Below are 21,507 nucleotides of genomic sequence, written 5' to 3'. Positions count from 1 at the left end.
TTTCCAATGAAGAAATCAAATCAATTTATAGTCATATGAAAAAGTGCTCTAAATCATTATTGATTAGAGAAATGCAAATTAAAACAACCTTGAGATATCATTTTATACTTTACAAACTGGCGAAAATGATTGAAGAGGGAAACAACAAATGTTGGAGGACATGTGGAAAAATTGGCACGCTAATATTGGATATTAGTAATGTAAACTGATCCAACCATTTTTCAGAGCAATCTGGAATTGTGCCCAAAGAGTTATTAAATTGCCTATACCTTTTGCCCCAAAATACCACTACTTGGTCTATTACCAACAGCAATTAGGAAAAAAGAAAAAATAATCTGTATGTTCTAAAATATTTATATCAGCTTTCTTTGTAGTGGCAAAGAACTGGAAATTGGAGGGATACCTGTCAATTTAGGAATAGCTAAGAAAGATGTGGCATGTGATTGTGACGGAATACTACTGTGCTATAAGAAATTATGAGCTCGATAATCTTAGAAAGGCATGACTAGACTTGCATGAAATAATGGAGACCAGGGCAAGCAGAACCAAGAGAATATTGTATACAGTAACAGCAATATTGTTTCAAAAATAACTCTGAGCAAGTGTCACTTTGACTATTATAAATACCCAAATTAACTACAAAGAATCAATGAAAGGAGATGTCATCTGCATCCAGAGAAGAAACTCATAAATATGTATATGTGTATATACATATATATATATATACATGCATATAATGTATATATATATACATATATATACATGCATATAATGTATACACACATACACAGACATATTAGTCATCTCTAGGGCAGGGGATGGGGGAAAAAAAGGGAAAAAATTCACATGACATCTTTATCATATATTTAAAAAAGAATAGCAAACTGTGCATAATAGATTTGTAGTTTCATGTGCAATCATCTTTTTTATTATACTACATTATGAAAATCTCAATTTTATTCCATAAATTAAAAATAAAATACTTTTTAAAAATAAACTGAAAAAATTAAATGCTATTTGTCATAAAATAGCATCCCCACATGGCTGAAAGATATGTATTAGCTCTTTCCTCTCCGCTTAAACTTGGAGATATTCATCATCAAGGGATGGCCCAATATATAATGTATTTTTTTCAGTCACAGTAACTCATGAGGAATAGATGAGCTGTTATCTTATTGGGTAAGAGAGTATCTACAACTATGGAATCACAGATCCTTGAAGTATCGAAGTCAGGATTGAAGCTTAAATTGCATTCATAGTGTTGACAGGCTCTGATTGATTGCCTGTATTTCCCTAGATTAGCTAATATCCACACTAAAGTAAAACTAGACCTCTGTTGATTGAATGGTGCATACATCTTTCAGTTAAAGGACAAGGGCATTATTTATAAATTTACTGGCAAAAAAATGAACTGCCATATATAAAACATAAAGGTGATATGGCTCAGTGCTTAAATACAAGGTTTAAATTAATGAGTCAGTGTTTCTGCCAGTAGATAATGACCCCTAGGTTGCATTCCTGAGGTCTTTGTAGTTGACCTGTTATTACCCAAGCATTTATCAGAAGGACAAACTAACTTATTTTGAATGAGACTTTTTTTTTCAAAATGCTACAAAATCTTTCAAGGTAGATGAAAATTTTCTGGTTCCCTATAGTGTTATGTTTTTCATTAAGTGCAAAACATATGTTAGATTGAAACACTCAATCCCATTCCCCCTTGCCTTCAAATCTAAAGACAAACTATACAACAAAGTCTACCCATGGTAATCCATATGAAGGCCAAGAAAATGGCTCTACCTTCTGCTCTTGGAATTCTGACAGGAGAAAGGAATGTACCCTTTCCCCTTGAAAGACAGATGAGGTAGCTGACAGAGAGAGAGAGAGAGAGAGAGAGAGAGAGAGAGAGAGAGAGGAGAGAGACTTTTATGAAGTACATATTATATGGTACCTGCAAATAAAAAAGAAGCTAGACTACCCATGACCTCAAGGAGCTTGCATTTTAATATAATAAGGGAAGACAATACATAGAGAGAAGCTAGAAAGCAAATGGGGTGGGAGATAGTATATAGGCAAGAGGAATAGTTAGAGATGTTCAATGGAGGCCTAGACACCCCCCCCCAAAAGTAAGGCCAAAGCTGGTCTAACAAAACCCTGGATGGTTTCAGCAGTAGAATCTCATTTTCAGGTAAGGAGGGAATGGAGGTGATAGCCCAATTGGAAAAGACATGACAGAGATGTCCTTGACCTAAGGGCATTTGGTGTGAAGAAATATTTGATGTCAAATCTCCATAAAGAAGAAGCTATACAAAAGAAAAGGAGATAATTCCAAGAATGAGAGACATCCAATTAAAATGCAATGCCTGGAGTGTCAGAAGTAAGGTGCAGGAAGTCTGGAAAAGTTGGTGAATGTGTCATTGTGAAGGACTTTGAACAGTAAACAGAGGACTTTATATTTGGTTCTGGAGGTCATAGCAAGTCACTGGAATTTACTGAGTAAGAGTGTATGTGTTTGCGTGTGTGCGTGACATGGTCAGACTTGGACTTTAGGAAGATCACTTTGGTAACTGAGTAGAGGATAGGCTAGAATGGAAAAAGACTTGAGCATAATGCACAGGGAAATAGCCAATATAATTTTAGATCTAGAAAGAGACTTTACAAATTGTTGAGTTTAAGCCACACATTTTAGAGATGAGCAAACTGAGGTTTGGAGAAATTGTATCCTGGCCAAGGGTAGAAAGATAGTAAGTGGTAGAACCCAGATTTGATCTCAGTTCTTTAGACTCCAAATCCACATTTTCCACTGCATCCCATTGCCTTATGGTCCTTGCCCTAAAGGATATGTGTGCTGAGTAATTTGACTATTTTAAAGGAGGGAAGGTTGAAGAAAAACATTATTTGGTGATTTCCACTGTTATTGATAGAAATTAGGAAAACTATGACAAAATCATGATTAAGGAAACAATCATATAGTGAAAAGCTAGAGATTGTTATGTCACACAGTCTTCACAAGTAATTGTTCCTTCCTTCCCTTCTTATTGAGTTTTCACTTATTGCTCAATATTCAGTGACTTCTATTGATTGGTTTTTGTTTTCAACACAATAGCCCTTAGCACATATTGTTAAAATAGAAACCAGAGGCATTGGTAAATGGGCAAAGTGAAGTAGAGCTTTGTAAAAGTAAATGAGTAAAGGAACAGGGGGATTTGACTAGATATCCTGCCCTGAAAATATTATTTCCTCTCAAGTAAAGACAAAAGTATGTAGAAAATGCTACTGCCACCTACTGATGGAAGCCAGAAAGCTGCAAATTACACACAACCAGCACAGACTTTAAGGAGAATGAGGACAGACTAATTATCACCACTTAGTCTGATTATTTCAATGGCTAATATTTGCAAATAAGCTAATAATCTTAACTATCTAGAATGCAACTGACACCTAGTGAATGCAAGGCGCCATCCTCCAGAAGTTGACAACATATTTTTAAAGTGTAAAAACATTCAAAGTTCAAAAAAAAAATCAACATTGAAAATAAGTGTGTATTTGCATACAACAAAACGTAAGTGGGACTGCTTTTTAACATATCTCTATCACTACTAGTTCTGTTGGTCTGGCATTTTTAACTTCATTTGCTGGCCAATGCCACTTACAGAACTGGATACACAGTAGAATTTCTCTAGATATTTGATAATAAATTTAGGAAATTTCTTCTTCTTCATTATTATTATTATTATTATTATTATATTTTCCTGAGACCTATGCTGTATCTGTGCATTTGAAAGAATGGGCTACAGCAAAAACAATAATAGATTCTGCTTCCCCCCCTCAGTAATCTCTGGTGACTTCCTATTTTCTATAGGATCAAACAGTAACTACTCTGCTTGGCAATGAAAACTTCATCTCATTCTAGTCTACTTTTTTTTTTTTAGGCAATTGAGGTTAAGTGACTTGCCCAGGGTCACACAGTTAGTAAGTGTCAAGTTTTTGGTCTCAGGGCAGATTCAAACTTATGTCTTCCTGACTTCAGGGCTGGGGCTCTAATCCACAGCACCACCTAGCTGCCCCTCTACTCTTCTTTTACAGGCTCTCAATGTATGTTTCCTTCACACATTCTCTTCTGGCCAGTCTTCTTCTGATATATGAATACAGACTACTTGGGGGCAATTTGAAAATAATTGATTTTTCACACACACACACACACACACACACACACACACAAAACATCACAAAAGACAATGGGAAGAACTTGATGGCTGTGATTCCTTCCTAATTTATTGTATTACCTGACTGAAATTAAAAGTTTTGGTAAAGTAAAAAATAAAAACTTTGCATAACTCAGAAATCATTAACCATGTACATATTTTTCTTAGTCATACATATAAAAATATTGATGTTCTAGAATGTTATACTTTCTTCAAGATTCAATTCAGTTATCACCTCTTCAATGAAGTCTTTCTTCATTGTGCCACATCCCAAGTCTTACTTGATCATAATTATATATGTTTGGTTGTATTCTTCCCCCCGTCCAGTACAGTGTAAGCTCTCTGAAGGCAAAGATTGTCACCTTTTCATCTTTGTATCCCTAGCATTTGTCACAGTGCTTGGGACTTCATTGAGTTGAATTTCTGCCTAGACTTATGGACCTCAAGTTTAAATCCATACTTTAGTAAACAAGAGAAACTCAAGAAAACATAGCTAAGAAGTTAATAGAACAGCATTCTGGCTACTTTTAAATTATATATTTAAATATTTGTTTATTTGTTCTTAGAATATTCAGCCCTCCTTTACTGTGATATCTATTTTGTGGAAGCAGTTATGAGAAAAGTCCTTTATAAATATGATTAATTATAATACCTACCTTTCAAATAATAAGCCTAATTTTTAATCCGACTCTGACTTTCTCCCTCAACAAGCTTTCTGGCCATTTTGTCACTGTTCTCTCAAAAGAATGGCTGCCCTAGAAATTTGCTCTGGACTCTGTCTTGTTCAGATAATATCTAGATTACCTTGTTAAGTTTAGCAAAGGTGGTACAGGGCACAGCATCTACTAGAGGGAAACATAATGGTCAAGGGCCTTGAGTTTATGTCAAATATAGATTGGTTAAAAGAAGTAGGAATACTTAGCTTGGTGAAGAGAATAATAATAGCTAGGATGTACATGGTGAGAAATCCATTTGATCAAAACTACTTTTAAAGCACTAGAAAGGTTTTTACATGGAAGAGTTGTTTTGTTTAACACCAAAGAAGTTGTTCTACTTAGCCCAAGGGAGCAAAACTTTGTGCAACTTGGAATGAGGCAATTTAGATTTCACATCAGGAAACTTCCTAACAACTAAAATTGTTCAAAAGTGGAATGGGCTACCTTGAGAGACATTGGATTCCCCCTTACTACAGGTCATCAACCAGAGGCAAAATGACTATTTTCTGGGTATGTGATACATATACATTGTCAGGGAAGTCCTGACAATGAGGAGGTACGTTATGGCCCTTGCAATGAAAAACAGTTTTTAGTCATCAGAAAATGCAAGATAGAAAATGTTTCTGCTTCCAAAGAGGTTGTAATTCAAATGACAACAGGGAATTGGTTTTATATTCTCAGTTTTTATAGTAGCATTCTAGCCCTGATTCCCAACACCTTTTCGGCATAGTTATTAGCATGGAAATTCTAAATTTATTGACATGTTAGATTGAGGAGAGCACTAGAGCAAATTACACTGTATGGAACCCAACCATCCACACTTTTCCATAGATGAAAATCTTTTATAATTGATAGTAAGAGTAGCAATCAGCTCTATTATGGTGGCAAAGAATTGGAAATTGAGAGGATGCTCATTGATTGGGGAATGGCTGAACAAGTTGTGGTATGTGATTGCAAGGGAATAGTTTTCTGCTATAAGAAATGATGAAGGGAATGGTTTCAGGACAATTTGGGAAGATTTTCATGAACTGATATAAAGTGAACTGAACAGAGCCAGAAGACCATTATACACAGCAATATTGTATGATGATCAACTAAGAATAACAGCTATTCTCAGCAATAAAATGATCTTAGATAATTCCAAAGGACTTATGATGAAAAGTGGCATCCACTTTCAGAGAAAGAACTGGTGAAGACTGAACACAGATGAAAGAATACTTTTTTAACTTTATTTTTTTTCTTGTTTTTGGTCTGTGTTCTTTTTTGCAACATGGTTAGTATGTAAATATGTTTTGCATGACTACACATGCATAAGGTATATCAAAGTGCTTGCCTTCTTGAGGAGGGAGGAAGGAAGGGAGGAAATTTGGAACTCAAAAACTATAAAAAAAAAGTTAAAATTATTTTTACAAGTAATTAAGGGAAAAAAATATTCTTTAAAAAAAAAAACAGCAGTTGCCGAGAAGGTAGCTGAGAAATTTTTAGCAGCCAGTGTGGAATGGACATTAACTCACTGAAACAGAAAAGTAATAAGGTATCATTATATAGTATTAACTAATTGTAATTCTTTTCTGTTTCCCTCATTAATGTGGGCCCCTACAAAGCTTTTGGTCCAGAATTCCAGTATATTCCAGTGACAATTCTGGATGTGGGTTTTTACTATTATCCTCATTTTACAGCATGCTTTCACAAAGTCCCCTTATCTAAAGCAACACCTGATTTAGCTTTCTGCATTTGGTGACTAGTGTTCACAATATTTATTGCTAGCCACCTTCAATGTATTTTATTACATATGGGACAAAAAAATGAATTTCATTCCATTCAATCCTGCTACATGTAAGGCACTGGGGGAATTCAAAGACATAAACATAACACAAACTCACTCACATACACCAAAGAAATGAAGTGAAAACAAATTCCTTTCATCTAATAAATGGAAGAAAATGAGACAAGGAATTTAGCACAAAGGACGATAGAAATTCATTTTGATTCCAATATTCGTTGAATACAAGCAACACACAAGGCACAATGCTATAATGATGAAAATATATAGATAAAGAATACCTTAAACATTCCTTCCAGAGGGAACTTATTGTTTAGTAAGGTAGGTGAGGTAAATATTACAGTAAGGCAATACTTCAGTGGTGTTGATTTCATCAGATGATCTCATTTGTTAATGTATCATACTTTGCAGGTTTCAATTTCTCCATAACTTATTAGGTTTGGGAGAAATATGGCTAAAAAATTAATCATCTTGTAGTCAAAGGATCCAAATAAACTTTCCCAATTTAGCTAGATTATCCCTCAGAAAATGGAGTTACAGTATATCAATAGGCACTTGATGAAAGCCTTTATATCTTATTAGAATCTCTCAGTGTTTATACCCCACTGGTGTAGGCTTTAAGCACACAAGGAGAGCTCTACGTCATAATGGGATGTCAGAGTAAGAGCAGTGGTTTCTCAAATAACTATAATGTAACACAGAATATAAAAAAGGTTAAAAAGCATTATCAGCAGACTTCTGGAAGTGAAACTGAGATGGTGGAATAGAGGAAGCAATTCAGCTCTCCCAACATTACTCACTAAACAACTTTTTTTTTGCAAATTTTATTGATTTATTTTGATTTATCAACAATCACTTTCATATGCTTTTGAGTTTAAAATTTTTCTCCCCCTTCCTCCCCACCACCCTCCCCAAGACAGTGCACAATGTGATATAGGCTATACATTTAATTCCTATTAAACATATTTTCACATTAGTGAAGTTGTAAGTAAAAATTAAAACCAATAGGAGGAACCATCAGAAAGAGGAAACAAAACTCAACAGAAGAGAAAAAAAAAGGATAGCAATTCAACTTTCACAGTTATGATTACTATCTATGTCTTTTTCTCCATGCTTTTTTGCCCTTGTTTATGCTTTTCTTTCTCCTCTCTCCCTTCCCCCGCCTCACCAGCACCTTGCTTTTGACCACCTCCTCCTTCAGTGTCTCCTCCCTTCTATTATGCCCCTCCCCCCTCTTCCCCTTCACCCCTACCCTTCTTCCCTACCTTCCATCCCCCCTCCCTTTTCTTTCCCCTTTTCCCTCCACCTTCCCATAGGGCAAGTTAGATTTCCATACCTAACTAATTATGTCATTCTTTTCTTGAGCCAAATTTGATGAGAGCAAGGTTCAAACAATGCTCACCCCCCTCCCTTCTTTCCCTCTGCTGTAATAGGATTCTCTGTCTTTTCCTATAATGTAATTTACCCTTCTCTGCCTCCTCCTTTCTCAGTATATTTTCTAAGATCAGACTAAACCACTTACTTGGATCTATTTAATCCACTTGATTAGATTTTTTTTTATCATTACATCAAAGTCAACTAATATCCACCCTCTTTATGTATACTCCTTTAACAAAGTGTAATAATAATACAGTTCTCAAGGGTTGCAAGTCTCATATACTCCTTTAACAAAGTGTAATAATAATACAGTTCTCAAGGGTTGCAAGTCTCATATTCCCTTGTAGAGGTTTAAACAGCCCCCCCATTGACAACATAATGTATCCTTCTGTCCCATTTACCTTTTTATGTCTTTCTTGAATCTTGTACTTGATCAAATTTTTTTGCTGAGCTCTGGTCTTTTTATCAGGAAAGTTTGGAAGTCTCCTATTTCGTTGAATATCCATCTCCTCCCTTGAAGAATCATGCTCATTTTTGCTGGGTAGTTGATCATTGGCTGCAGTCCAAGCTCCTTTCCCTTACAAAATATCATGTTCCATGCCCTGCAGTCTTTTAATGCAGAAGCTGCAAGGTCCTGTGTAATCCTGACTGTGGTTCCATGCTATTTAAATTCTTTCTTTCTGGCTGCTTGCAGCACCTTCTCTTTCATCTGGCACTTTTGGAATTTTGCTATTATATTCCTTGGCATTGTCAATTTGGGATTTGTTTCAGGTGGTGAACGGTGGATTCTTTCTATGGCTATTTTACCTTCTGATTCTAGGACTTCAGGGCAGTTTTGCTTTATGATTTCCTGAAAGATACTGTCCAGGCTCTTTTTTCATCATGATTTTCAGGTAGTCCAACGATTTTTAAATTGTCTCTCCTGGATCGATTTTGCAGGTTGGTTGTTTTACTGATGAGGTAATTTATGTTTTCATGCATTTTTTCATTTTTTGTTTTCTATTTGACTGATTCTTGCTCTCTCATAGAGTCATTAGTTTCCATTTATCCAATTCTAGTTTTTAACAGATTGTTTTCTTCTGTTAGTTTTTGTACTTCCTTCTTCAATTGGCCAATGTTTTTAGGGATTTGTTTTCTTCAGTGTACTTTTTTTCTGTTTGCCAATTGTGTTTTTTAGGGACTTGTTTTCTTCAGTGTACTTTTTTTTCCAATTGGCCAATTGTATTTTTAAGGACTCTTCTACCTCTCTCTTGACTTTAAAATCCTTCTTGAGCTCTTCTAAAAAGGCTTTTTGGGCTTCAGACCAGTTCATATTCCCTTTTGATGTTGCAGATGTGGGTTTGTTGACAATGTTGTCCTCTTCAGAATTTCTGTCTTGATCTTCACTCTTCTCATAATATGAATCTATGGTACATTTTTTTTACTCAGTGTTTCTTTATTCCCTGGCCTTTAAAGAGATTGAGCTCTCCTGCTGGGGAACAGAGGGCACTGACCCAAGCTTCTTGTGTTGGGAGCCTAGGTCTTGGTCACTGGCTTTGTGTGCTGGGGCCTCTTATTGGCAATTGGAGGCTGTAGGTTTCTGGCAGCTTACCTCATGTTGGGCTGGAATCAGCAAGGCTGGAACTTTCAGGCAATTCTAGGTTGCCTGCTTTTCCTTTCCTTTAGCTTTCTTCAGCTCCTTTTAGATGGGTGCTGCAGGGTTTTATCTGCCTGGGGCCCCTGCAGTATTGTCTCCCTCCTTTCTGCTAATGCACTGGGAGATTCCTTTGCAGTAGAGTGCCAAGGCACCTGGTGGTTTTCTGAGCTGGTTTCTACCAGTTCCCCCACCCTCACTGAGGCACTCAGAGGTCCAGGTGTTGGTGTTTGCCTGTTCTACCACCTGGCTTCAGGATTTCTTCACAATTGGAGCTGCAGGCTCCACAGCTCACCTGGTGTTGGGCTGGAACCAGCAAGGCTGGGGCTTTAGGAGCCTTTAGGTTGTTTTCTTCACCTCCTTTCAGAATGCCACAGGGTACTTATCTGCCTGGGGCCCCTTGTAGTTCTGCCTCCTTATTTTTGCCGAGGCACTGGGAGACCCGTTTGCTGGGCTGCTTCACTGCTGCTCCCTGTCTTTCTTCTAGTTCAGCTGTTCCAGGATTTTTTTCTGGGGTGATATTTTCTGGGTTTTCAGAGGTTGATAGGGGAGAGTGAGAGTAACTACCTTTTTACTCTGCCATCTTGGATCCCAGAAGTGGAAGTCCCTCACTAAACAACTTTAAAATAACACTTCAATCAAATTCTGGAGCAGCACAGTGAACAAAAGTTTTGGGTGACATATTTTTCTAGCCCAAAACAACTTAGGAAGTCAGAAGAAGTTGGTGACACCAGGCTGGGGGCTGGCATAGAACGCCTATGGTGGCAACATCAGCTGTGGGTCTTGGAGGAAGCAACAGAGGTAGCAGTTTTAGTAGCTCTCAAGCCAGAGACAGTAAGGGGATCTGGGAAAAGGTCAGAAAAAGATTACAGAAGACCTTTGTGCTAGCACTGGGTAAAGGATGGGGTGCTGTTTGGCAACTCCAGTGCATGTATACACTTCTGGGTCACAGTTCCAGGGAGGAGAGAAGCAATTATAATCCAGCAAAAGGGAGTAAAAGGCCTGAGGAGGATTATTACTTCCATGTGAAAGAAAGCAGGGCACCTGAGGACAGATATCAATTTATATCCCCAAAGAGCAGAGGCAATGAAGAGGAGTATCTCTTCGAGCTTAAGGGAACAGGGAACTCTTGATGGGTAAGGACTAGAATGCAGACCAGGAGAGCAGTGACCACACCTGTCCTGGGATCATGCCACATTGGAAGTACCAAAATTAACTCTGGAAACAGCAATGTAAAAAAGCCCAAAATTTGAAACAGGTACCTACCCCTCACCTACTTCCTTACCTAGGCAGGTGAACAAAACCAAACTTTAACATAAAGTTCAAAGAAAGAAAATTATAAAAAGAGAACTAACAGCTTGGTAAAAGAAGCACAAAAAATATAGAAGAAAATAACAGCTTAAAAACAGAACTGAACAAATGATATAAGAGATACAAAATTTCACTGATACAAATAACTCCTTAAAAAGCAGAATTAACCAAATGGAAAATGAGGTACAAAAGCTCACAAAAGAAAATAATTCCTTAAATATTAAAACTGGGTAAGTGGAAGCTAATGACTCCATGAGACATCAGAAACCAATAAAACAAAGTCAAAAAAATGAAAAAAAAAAAAAGAAAATGTGAAATATCTCATTGGGGGGAAAAAAAAACCTGACCTGGAAAATAGATCATGGAGAGATCATTTAAAAATTATTGGACTGATAGCATCAAAGAAAAAGCCTATAATTTCAAGAAATTGCAAAGGAAAATTATTCCTATATCCTAGAAGTAAAGAATAAAATGGAAATTAAAGGAATCTACTGATCACTCCCTTAAAGATATTCCCCAAATAAAAACTCCTAGGAATATTATAGCCAACTTCCAGAATGTGCAGGTCAAAGAGAATATTTCAAGCAGCCAAAGAGTAGCTATTCAAATATCATGGAGTCACACTATCACACAAGATTTAGCAGCTATCATGCTAAAAGAGAGGAAGTCTTGAACAAAATGTTTCAGAAGGCAAAAAAGCTAGGATTATAACAAAGAATAACCTATCCAGCAAAACTGAGTAGAATTCTTTGGTGAAAAATCTGAACATTTAATGAAATAGACACCTTTAAAGCATTTTTGATTTAAAAAAACTGAAAATAGAATTTAATTTTCAAATATGACTTAAGAGAAACCCAAAAAGATAAACATGAAAGAGAAATTATAAGGGATGCAATAAGATTAAACTGTTTACATTCCTATAAGAGAAGATGATATATGTAACTCCTAAGAACTTTATCATTATTAGGGCAGTTAGAGAATTCTACATAAACAGATGACATGAGAATGAATTGATTATGTTGTGATAATCTAAAAAAATAGATGGGCAAATAAAAGGGATGCACTGGGAGAAGGGAGAAGGGAGTAGAAGAATGGGGGAAATTATCTCATGTAAAAGATGCATTCAAGGAAGAGCTTTTACCCTGGAGGGAGAAAAGATGGTTAGGGAGCAGACAATGTTTGAACCTCATTCTAATCTAAATTGGATCAAAGAGGGAAGAATATCTAGATAGATAGATAGATAGATAGATACATACATACATACATACATACATATCCACATACACTCAATTGGGTATGAAATCTATACCCAATAGGGAAGTAGGAGGGGAGATAAGAAAGGCAGTGGGAGATAAAAGGAAAGGGAAATAAAGGAAGACAATGGTCAAAAACAAAACAGACTTTTAAGGAGGGAGAGAATAAAAAGAATGATAGAAAGATAAACAGAAGTAAATAGGTTGGAGTGAAATACATAGTTAGTAATCATGGCTAGGAATCTGAATGGAAAAAATTCCACAATAAAACAGGAGCAGGTAACAGAATGAATTAGAAACCAAAATTCAACAATATGCTATTTACAGGAAGTATTTACATGAAACAGAGAGATAAACCCAGAGTTAACATAAGGAGCTGGAGAAGAGTCTATTATGCTTCAGCTGAAGTAAAAAAAAAAAAGGGCAGGGGTTTCAGTCATGATGTAAGACAAAATTAATGCAAAAATTAAAAGAGATAAGGTGGGATACTGAATCTTGATAAAAAGGCAGCAGAGACAATGAAACAGTATCAATACTAAAAATATATGCACAAACACATAGAATCAAAATTATTTTGGGGGCATTAAATGCTATTTCATTCTCCCCAATTACATGTCAAGAAAATTATAGAATTCATTTTACAGGATTTTGAGTTCCAAATTTTTCTCCCTCCCTTCTTCTAAAAATGGTAGGCAGTTTGACATAGTTTATACATGTGCTATCATGTAAAACATATTTCCATATTTTTCACAGTTGTAGAAGAAGAAACAGATCAAAAGGAAAAAAAAACAAGAAAGAATAAGATAAGTAAAAAAAAAAACATGCTTTGATCTGCATACAGAATCCATCAGTTCTTTATCTGGACGTTGATAGCATTTTCCTTCATAAATCATCTGTGATTTTCTTGGATCATTGTGCTGCTGAGAAAAGCTGAGTCATTCATAGTTGGTCATCACACAATGTTGCTGATATTGTGTACAATGTTTTCCTGGTTCTGTTCATTTCACTTTGCATCAGTTTGTACAAGTCTTTTTTATGTTTTTCTGAGATCTGCCTGTTCATCATTTCTTATAGCACAATAGTATTCCATTACATTCATATACTACAGCTTGTTCATCCATTCCCAAATTGACAGGCATCACCTCGATTTCCTATATTTTACCAGCCATACAGGAATGAACTCAGCTTTAAGAATATTAATTTGGCACTGGTGAGTAAGATAGATTAAAAGGAGACAGATTAGAAGTCCACAGACAAATTATAATTTTATTTCGGCAGTCTAGGCTATAGAAATTGAGGGTCTGGTTTAGTGTGCTTAAAATGGGAATGGAAAAGGATAATATGCTGTGATAGGTATGGGTCATGATGACTGGCAGGTAAAGAAGAAGAAATTCTTAAGAATAATTCTTAGGTTTTGAGAATGAGTGACTGAGAGAATGGTAGCAACTTAATTAAAAATAGAAAAGCTAGAAGAAGGGGCAGATTTGGGGATAAAGATTATTAATTTTATTTTAAACATTTCTGGTTTTGAGTTGTTAATGGGCCATCCAAGTGAAAATGCCCAACACTCATTTAGAATAGCAATACTACAACTTGAGAGAAAGATTGGGGCTAAACATTGATTTGGGAGTCACATGCATGGAATTCATAGCTGAAGGCATGAAAGTGAATGAACACACTAAAGAAAACCTTAGAGAAAGAAAAAAAAAGTAACCTATGAATGTTATTATTGTTCTTGTTTTTCATATTTCATTTTTTCAAAGATGACCAATAATATCACAAATGGATGATGTCTTGACTTGCACATGAATTGGGTTTAAGTCAGGCCAAGTAGTGCAGCCTTACTCTCTCTTCCAGAGTCATTGAAGTCTGATGGAAAGACAAAAGTCAAGATGACTAGCAATGGCTCAGGACGCAGTGGATAACCTTAGTATCTTTGACTTCTTACCAAGCTTTAAGCATTCTACAGATCTTGTTTCAGCTGATTTCATGGCCTGTGGAACAAATTGTTCTTGTCAGCCCATTCCACCATAAGAAGTCCTCACATGTTCAAGGTAGGCATCCTTCTAACTCAATCACAGATTTAAAGTCTGTTGGCTACCCTCAAGCTGGTTTAGCCCATCTACTGAGATGGTCCAATCTGACAACCATTTATTTGGTTTTGGAGGGAAGCCATAGGAGAGTGGAGTCAAAGATAAATTCTAGGTTTTGAACTTGTGTAACTGGATCAGTCATGATCCCATTAGCAGAAACAGGGAATTTAGGAAGAGGATATGGATTTGTGGCAAAGATGATAAATTTAATTATGTACTATTAAACCGGAGATGTTCAATAAGTACTTGAAAATACAGACCTAAGGACAAAGGGGTCAACAGTATAAATTAAAGTGCAAAGGAATGATGATTGACAGCAGGGGAGTATATGAGGATACTAAAAGAGAGGAGTGAGAACGAAAACTTGGGAGAGGACCCTCTTTGGTAGTCTGTCTATTTATCTTCAGAACACTTATTTTACACCAGGTGAAAGGAATTTTTACATTTTGTATTTGAATTTTAGACTCAAATATGTTGAGCCTATTTTCCCTTTTTACTATGACATTCTCCATTTACATAGTAAATTAGTCAAATCTGCATAATTGAAAACATAGCTCTTACTCTGTTTAATGGATGCTATCTGCCCAAAGTTGATCATATTTATGTGTTGGTGATGAGATATGAAAGGTCCATAGATACTAATCACTTTAGCTGTCATTTGGATATAAAATGATTTATTTCCCATGTACCAAAGCCCAGTGAATATATCCATGCATGAGAGACTTTTAAGCCTAAGTCAGGCTACGGTGTGTTTACTTGCTTTTAGTCACCTTTCTTTTACTTTAAAACTATAGTCATCTTCTCTAAAATTTAATTCATTTGCAATGATAGGCAGATAGATAATAAATAATAATTTAGAACTAGGAGAAGTAGCATTTGTTCATACATCTAAATGAGAAGTCAGTTAGTTTAAGTTACCACTCACTTTATGAGGTTAAGAGCCCCCTTTGAGGATGTGCTACTTTGACGAGTCTATAACTTTCACACGGTGGGTACTTCTTCCACTGATTAAATTGAATCTCACCTTCTTGTTTGTTTGTTTTTTAATCTATGTCCTTCTATAAATCCTCTGTAGAGTATGTACCTAATATACTGAAGAACTTGATCTGATTCTTTTAGAAAGTCAAATGTATCTACATTAGCACTCAGGCTTTCAGAGGATCTTAGATCATTGGACCATAGATTTAGAGGTAGAAGAGAACTTGGACATCATTTAGCTCAACCCCTTCATTTTACAAATGAGGAAACTGGAGCCCAGAAGTTATTTGACTTTCCCAAGTTCGTCTGGGTAGTGAACAATCAGAAGGGATTTGGATTCAGGTCTTCTGCCTTCAAAATTAACATTTTCCCCACCTTACCTGTTGATTTACTATTTCTCATTCTAGTTACATGTCTAGCCAGAAAGCCTCATTTTCATTATATATTTCGTTGGTGATACCTTTTATGCCACTTCTTGTATCCAAGCCATAGTTACTAATATGTTCATGGTCACCATGAATCTTTCCATTGTCCCAATTATTACTCTTCTGCAATCACGGTGCCTCATGTTCATATTACACTAAGAAGAGATGATTATCTTTAAAAAAAAACATGAATTTTTGAGATAGAGACTTACTTAGCATTATTGAAAGCAATTCACAGTTTCTAAAAGGTGACCAAGCCCAGTGTCTCCCACCTATTTAACTCTGGACCAACTATTTGTATTGACTTCACTTATTGCTCACATAAAACAAAAATCCTTCTGTCTGTTCTCCACACAGGATGTCCTCAATAACATTGGTAAACATCTATGAGCATATGAATCCCTCTTTTATATCTCATTTGATGTTAATCATCAGCAGATGGTTAAAAAGTTTCCTCTTTGGTAGTACCTGTCATAAAATGTTTTATTCTTTAAACATATGGCATAGGAGACACCTTGTATGAATACATCCATTAAGGCATTTTATTCCATCAATTTAAGTACTTTTTTAAAGCAATAAATAGTACATACAGTGGTATCTTATATTCAGAGAATCTTGGAAGCTCAGAGTTGAAAGGGACATTAAAGGCCATCTAGTGAAACCTGGACCTGACTAAAAATCCTTCCCACAACATCTCCACAAGTAAAATTTCTCAGTGGTTTCTCAATGTCATCAAAGCTTTTTCTTCCAATTGTTTTACACTTATAGTATAGTCCTGATTGGCTATGAGTCCTCTACGATGATTGCTTTCCTCAATGATGGTGATGGTGCCCAGACAGGAAGCCTTCAGATCTGGTGATTTGAATGGAATGGCTACACCCAAGCTCTTTGATTTGGGATACTGCGCTATCTCCATTATGGTCTGAGGGGTGGTTAAAATGATGATTTGCCTAGGACTTGGTTCCTTCTATCTCTTTATCTGGCTGCATTGCTGCTTCATTAAAGATGGTTTGCCTGCCCTATACATGGTAATTAGTGACTAAATTATCAAGATGATTGTCCCTTTCATCACAAGAATTGCTTCTGTAGATGATGGCTGTGGTGACTGGGCTATAGACAGAAGACTGATGTTCTGGGGTAAGGAGAAACAGAGTGCTGCATTCCTGAAGTTATTGGGCTTACCTGCCAGTAAGTTGGGAGTTATTAGCAGTTGTTATTGATAGCAAGGGAAGTTTACTACCTGATTTGAGGTGCATTCACAAGCAACCATAGATTGAGAAGACCTAGTCTTGTTTTAGGGGGACTGTGGCTCAGTGAGAAACATTCAGAGGCATTGTGACCAAACCATATTTCCTGCGCTCCACTACTAGATAGAGCTTTTGTACTAGGTTGTTTTTATTTCCTGTTACTAAGGGAATCTTGTTTGTTTATCTGTTTGTTTTCCTCTGGTGATTAACATGTTTAAATTCAGAGGCAGCTTGATGTGGGTGGTATTAGTCTTTGACTCAGGAGGGCCTACTGCAAATCCTGCCTTTGACAAATATGACAATGGGCAAGTCACTTAACCATTCAGTAATCCAGACTACTTTCTACGACTAGAAGTTGCAAAGCAGTTTTTGATTTGCATTGGTAGAAGGATTTTCAACATTGGGAGTTCCCCATAGCTACAAAATTGCAGTTTTGGATCTTGCACTCCCCAAAAATATCTCAAGTCTGATCTGAGGTCACAAAGCTACATGCTGCTAATCTTCTTAATCCCTTGTACAACTGTAAAGATATGGTTTGCTACAGAAAACTATCTATGAAAGCCTCCCAATTCTTTACCCTGTATTTTCATCAATGTGTGTGTAGGTTAGTTTCACTAAAAAAAAATATGGAGAAGAAGAAATGAGCATTGGGTCATAACTGCTAATTTACTTTTCATTGTCTTCTTATTATTACAAAAGAAATATCCATGATCTTTTTCTCTTACTTGGAATTGTTTTAGATATATCTTCAATATCAGTACCATCATTTCTTCAAAATTACATTGCCTGTAGAACAGGTTTCATCCGTTTATCATGTCTAGCCATTGCCATTTCATCAATACTACAATGAATGCTGAGTTGGCATCACTCAAATGCAGTGATTCCAACAAGAACAAACCATTTTCAAAACAGTTGGAGACATGCTTCACATTTCTTTGTTTCCCTCCTTCAAGTTTCTTTCCTTTCCACAGCTCTTATTATTTCAATGTTAGCTATGTAACCTATGAAGTCCAAATTTCAGGCTTTGTCTATGCTGTACTACATATACGTTTGTTGGGAAATATCCAGGAAATGCTTTTTTCCTTAATTCCTGTCCCCCCCCACTCCTAAATTTTGGAAACATATAGACATATTTCAACATTAGGTGATTTGTCATGTGTTCCCTTACTTTCTCCACCAATAAAGGTTGTGTCAAGTTAACAGGATGCTCTCTGAGAGTTTCTGCAGCTGAAAAATTTATCATTGTGTGTGACCTACCTTTTGATGAGGAACTCTGTGGCATGTGCAATATCCTAATCTCTCCCCCAAACCCTTATGCAAATTAGGCTACTTTTTCCTTAAAGATATTGGGAACTTCCTTGAGACTTAGTTGCCTCCAGTGATTAAAGGATCCCACAGTTGATATTACTTCCTCATCTCTTGAGTATGAAGTGGGTACTAGGAGCTCCAATAGCATTCTACTGCTTGTCTGCTAGATCACAGTGGGTAATTCATGCCAGGAGGCTTCTCTCAGCTAAATAAACTTGAGGTGTTCTCAACATCTGTCCTTGTTGAATATCTTTTTTTTCCTGTTATGTTCAAGTAAATCTCTTTTTTAACTGCTGAATGACCTCTGAGTGTCTCATTTGTTCTAGGTCCAGCCCATAACTAACTCTATATTAAATAGAGTGCTACTCATATCACACACATACATGTGTATGCACATACACATACACACACTTTACATCATCTATCCTACATTGAAATACATTTACATTCTATAGTACCTACTGGCTCTTATGCGCTTTTTATAGCCTTGAAAACCCAAGAATATCTCCATGTCATGCCACACTGAGGCATGGTAGACTTTCAACATGCGATATTTTCTACATAATTGAACGGCTTAGAAGAGTGACGAAGCTATCTCTGATGAGACAGAGAATCAGAGAGAACCAGGGAGGGAAGAAAGACAGAAATGGAAACAGAATTACAGGGAGAGAAACAGACAGACAGACAGACAGACAGAGATGCATCAACAGCCTATTATTTAAAAACAGCACACTTTTATTTATACTTCACTAATATTAAGAAAATATTTTTCCCAGAAACTATTTATATCTAATTTCATCTTAAAATTATCATATAAGTGCTACTTTCTTGTACAAAGATTCTCAAAGAAACAGAAATAATAATATAGACCTGTAAATATAGAAAGATTAAACATGCCCTAGGAAAAATAAAAGAAAATTATTGTGTATCTGGATGAGATCAGAACAACAAAGGTTAAGTTATATGTTGCTAAGTTATAGTAAAAAACAAGGGAGAGTAAAAATGTAAGGTAAATTTTCATTATTCATTATTCACTGACATTATTTGCCTATAGTAGATGTATTACTATATAGCCTCATTCTGTGCCTTAATATGGATTGCCCATATTTTTGAAATACAAAATTGGTAATTTTTAAATTTGAATAAGAAAGAATCATCATGCCATAAGGAAGACAACAGCTAAGAGGAATTCACAAAAACTTGGAGAGAAATCGTATGAACTGATACAGAGCAAAATAAACAGATCCTGAAGAACAAGTTACTGACTCCAGTAACATATGGGTGGTAAGACATCCAGAGCCAGTATATTACACAATTTCTGTGTTATAAAAATCAGAGGTATCAATAAATTGTTTTAAAAAGAGTTTTGTTTAGATTCACTTCAATTATTAACCCTCAGATGTGATGCTGATTAATCTTTTAATTATCCATGTACTATAATTCTTTTTTAAAGATACTTTAGGAAAAGACCATTTCTGGAAGAAATTTTTCCACTTGTGATTCATGGACCCTTGATGGCCAGGCAACTATGCTAACAGCTCTTGATGCTGGTCCTATCACCTTTTTCTCTATCTCTAATCCTCCCTCAGTTTCTTTATCTGAAATGATGTTCAGAGAGCCAGTAAAATCCTCTATGACCATTATTAGATTTCAATCTTTCAGTAAGAACAATACTAGAATGAAGGTATTACAGGCAGTATTTCCTTTCTTTTAGAAATGGGGAATCTGAGACTCAGAGGGATTGCAGAGTTAAATCACTTAACTAAATGCCTGAGTCTTTCCCCTTCTTCCTCTCTTCATTCTCACTCCTTTATTTCTCTCTGGGCTTTCTTCCTGACTCTCTAAACTGCTTTCTCACCCTGGAAAATAATTTTTTCCCTGTAATACCTTGTTCTGATGGCCAGTTCCTCCTGGAACTTCCATTTTAAGGAAAGTTTCCAGGCCATCCATTTTCATTCTTCCATTCCTCTCTGGGCTCCACTCCTGACTCTGTGAACTTCTTTTTCCACTATGTTTCCATGCAGGTATTTTTTTCTTTCCCCATACACACATTTTTGAACTTTATTTTTATGTGTTTTCTTCCACCATTAAACTGTGAGCTCTATCAGAGCCAGAACTATTTTTGTTTGTTTCTTTGCCTTTCTTTGTATTTCTGCACTTAACACATGCTTGGCACATAGTAGGCTCTTAATCAAAGTTTATTGACTGAGAAAAGAATAGATGTTTTCTTACTAGAGGACAGATCTTAATCTTTTTTGTGACACAAACACTTTGGCTGCCTGGAATCCTATAGATCCTCTCTCACAATAACAGTCTGTTGCCTACATTTATAAATGAAGAAAATGCTAAATTTTAGTTGAAGATTAGTGAAAATAAAGATGTAATTTTGGGGGGATCCAAGTTCATGGACCTCCCTGAAATCTATCCACAGACAACTTGGTGGTCCATGGACCCCATGGACCAATATGATCTCTAAAATATCTTTTTAGCTCTTATATCCTTTGACTGTAAGGGGTCTCAGATTAAGAACTCTTTCACTACAGGTATTCCTTTGAAGATTGGATGATGTCATGTTGGGAATGTTGAAGGCCAAATTCTTGGTCAGGTATAGGCTAGACTAGATGATCTGATCTCTAAGATCTTTTGCAAAGCTGTGGTTTTAAGATTTTGAGAAGCTACTGCATTGCTGATTACTGGGTGATTTTTTTTTTGGTATGTCCCAATCCACAATGACAATCTCCTGAAGTGCAGAGGGATTTAAATCTTCATTATGTGTGTACAGAATATCTCTTGCTGCTTAAATTATAAATCCTTATATCGAAATAATTGAAACATGCTCTTTTAGCTAAATATCCTAAAAATGCCTTTAGAAGAAAAATGTGCCTCATAGTATGAATTTTCCCCAGAGTACTTGCATTATGAGAACATTTCCATTTAAGAATACAGTCTTTATGTTGAAACATAAAAGAATAAACACTAATGAAAAACTATTTTAAGATATTTTTTTAACTGGAGACAAATCACAATAGAGTGGTTATGCCTTATTCAAAATGGAGTATAGCTGTACGTGTGCTCCAGAATGGCATATCCAACAGCTTCCTTCTACAATCCAGTGATAAAAAAAGTTTTTCTCAAAACAGAATATTATCGTTAAGCTGATCACATGTTTTTCCTGCTTTTC

Source organism: Phascolarctos cinereus, unplaced genomic scaffold (assembly GCF_003287225.1).
Source record: "Phascolarctos cinereus isolate Bilbo 61053 unplaced genomic scaffold, phaCin_HiC Scaffold_726;HRSCAF=1367, whole genome shotgun sequence".
Classification (NCBI taxonomy): domain Eukaryota; kingdom Metazoa; phylum Chordata; class Mammalia; order Diprotodontia; family Phascolarctidae; genus Phascolarctos; species Phascolarctos cinereus.
This window is presented reverse-complemented; position numbering follows the sequence as displayed.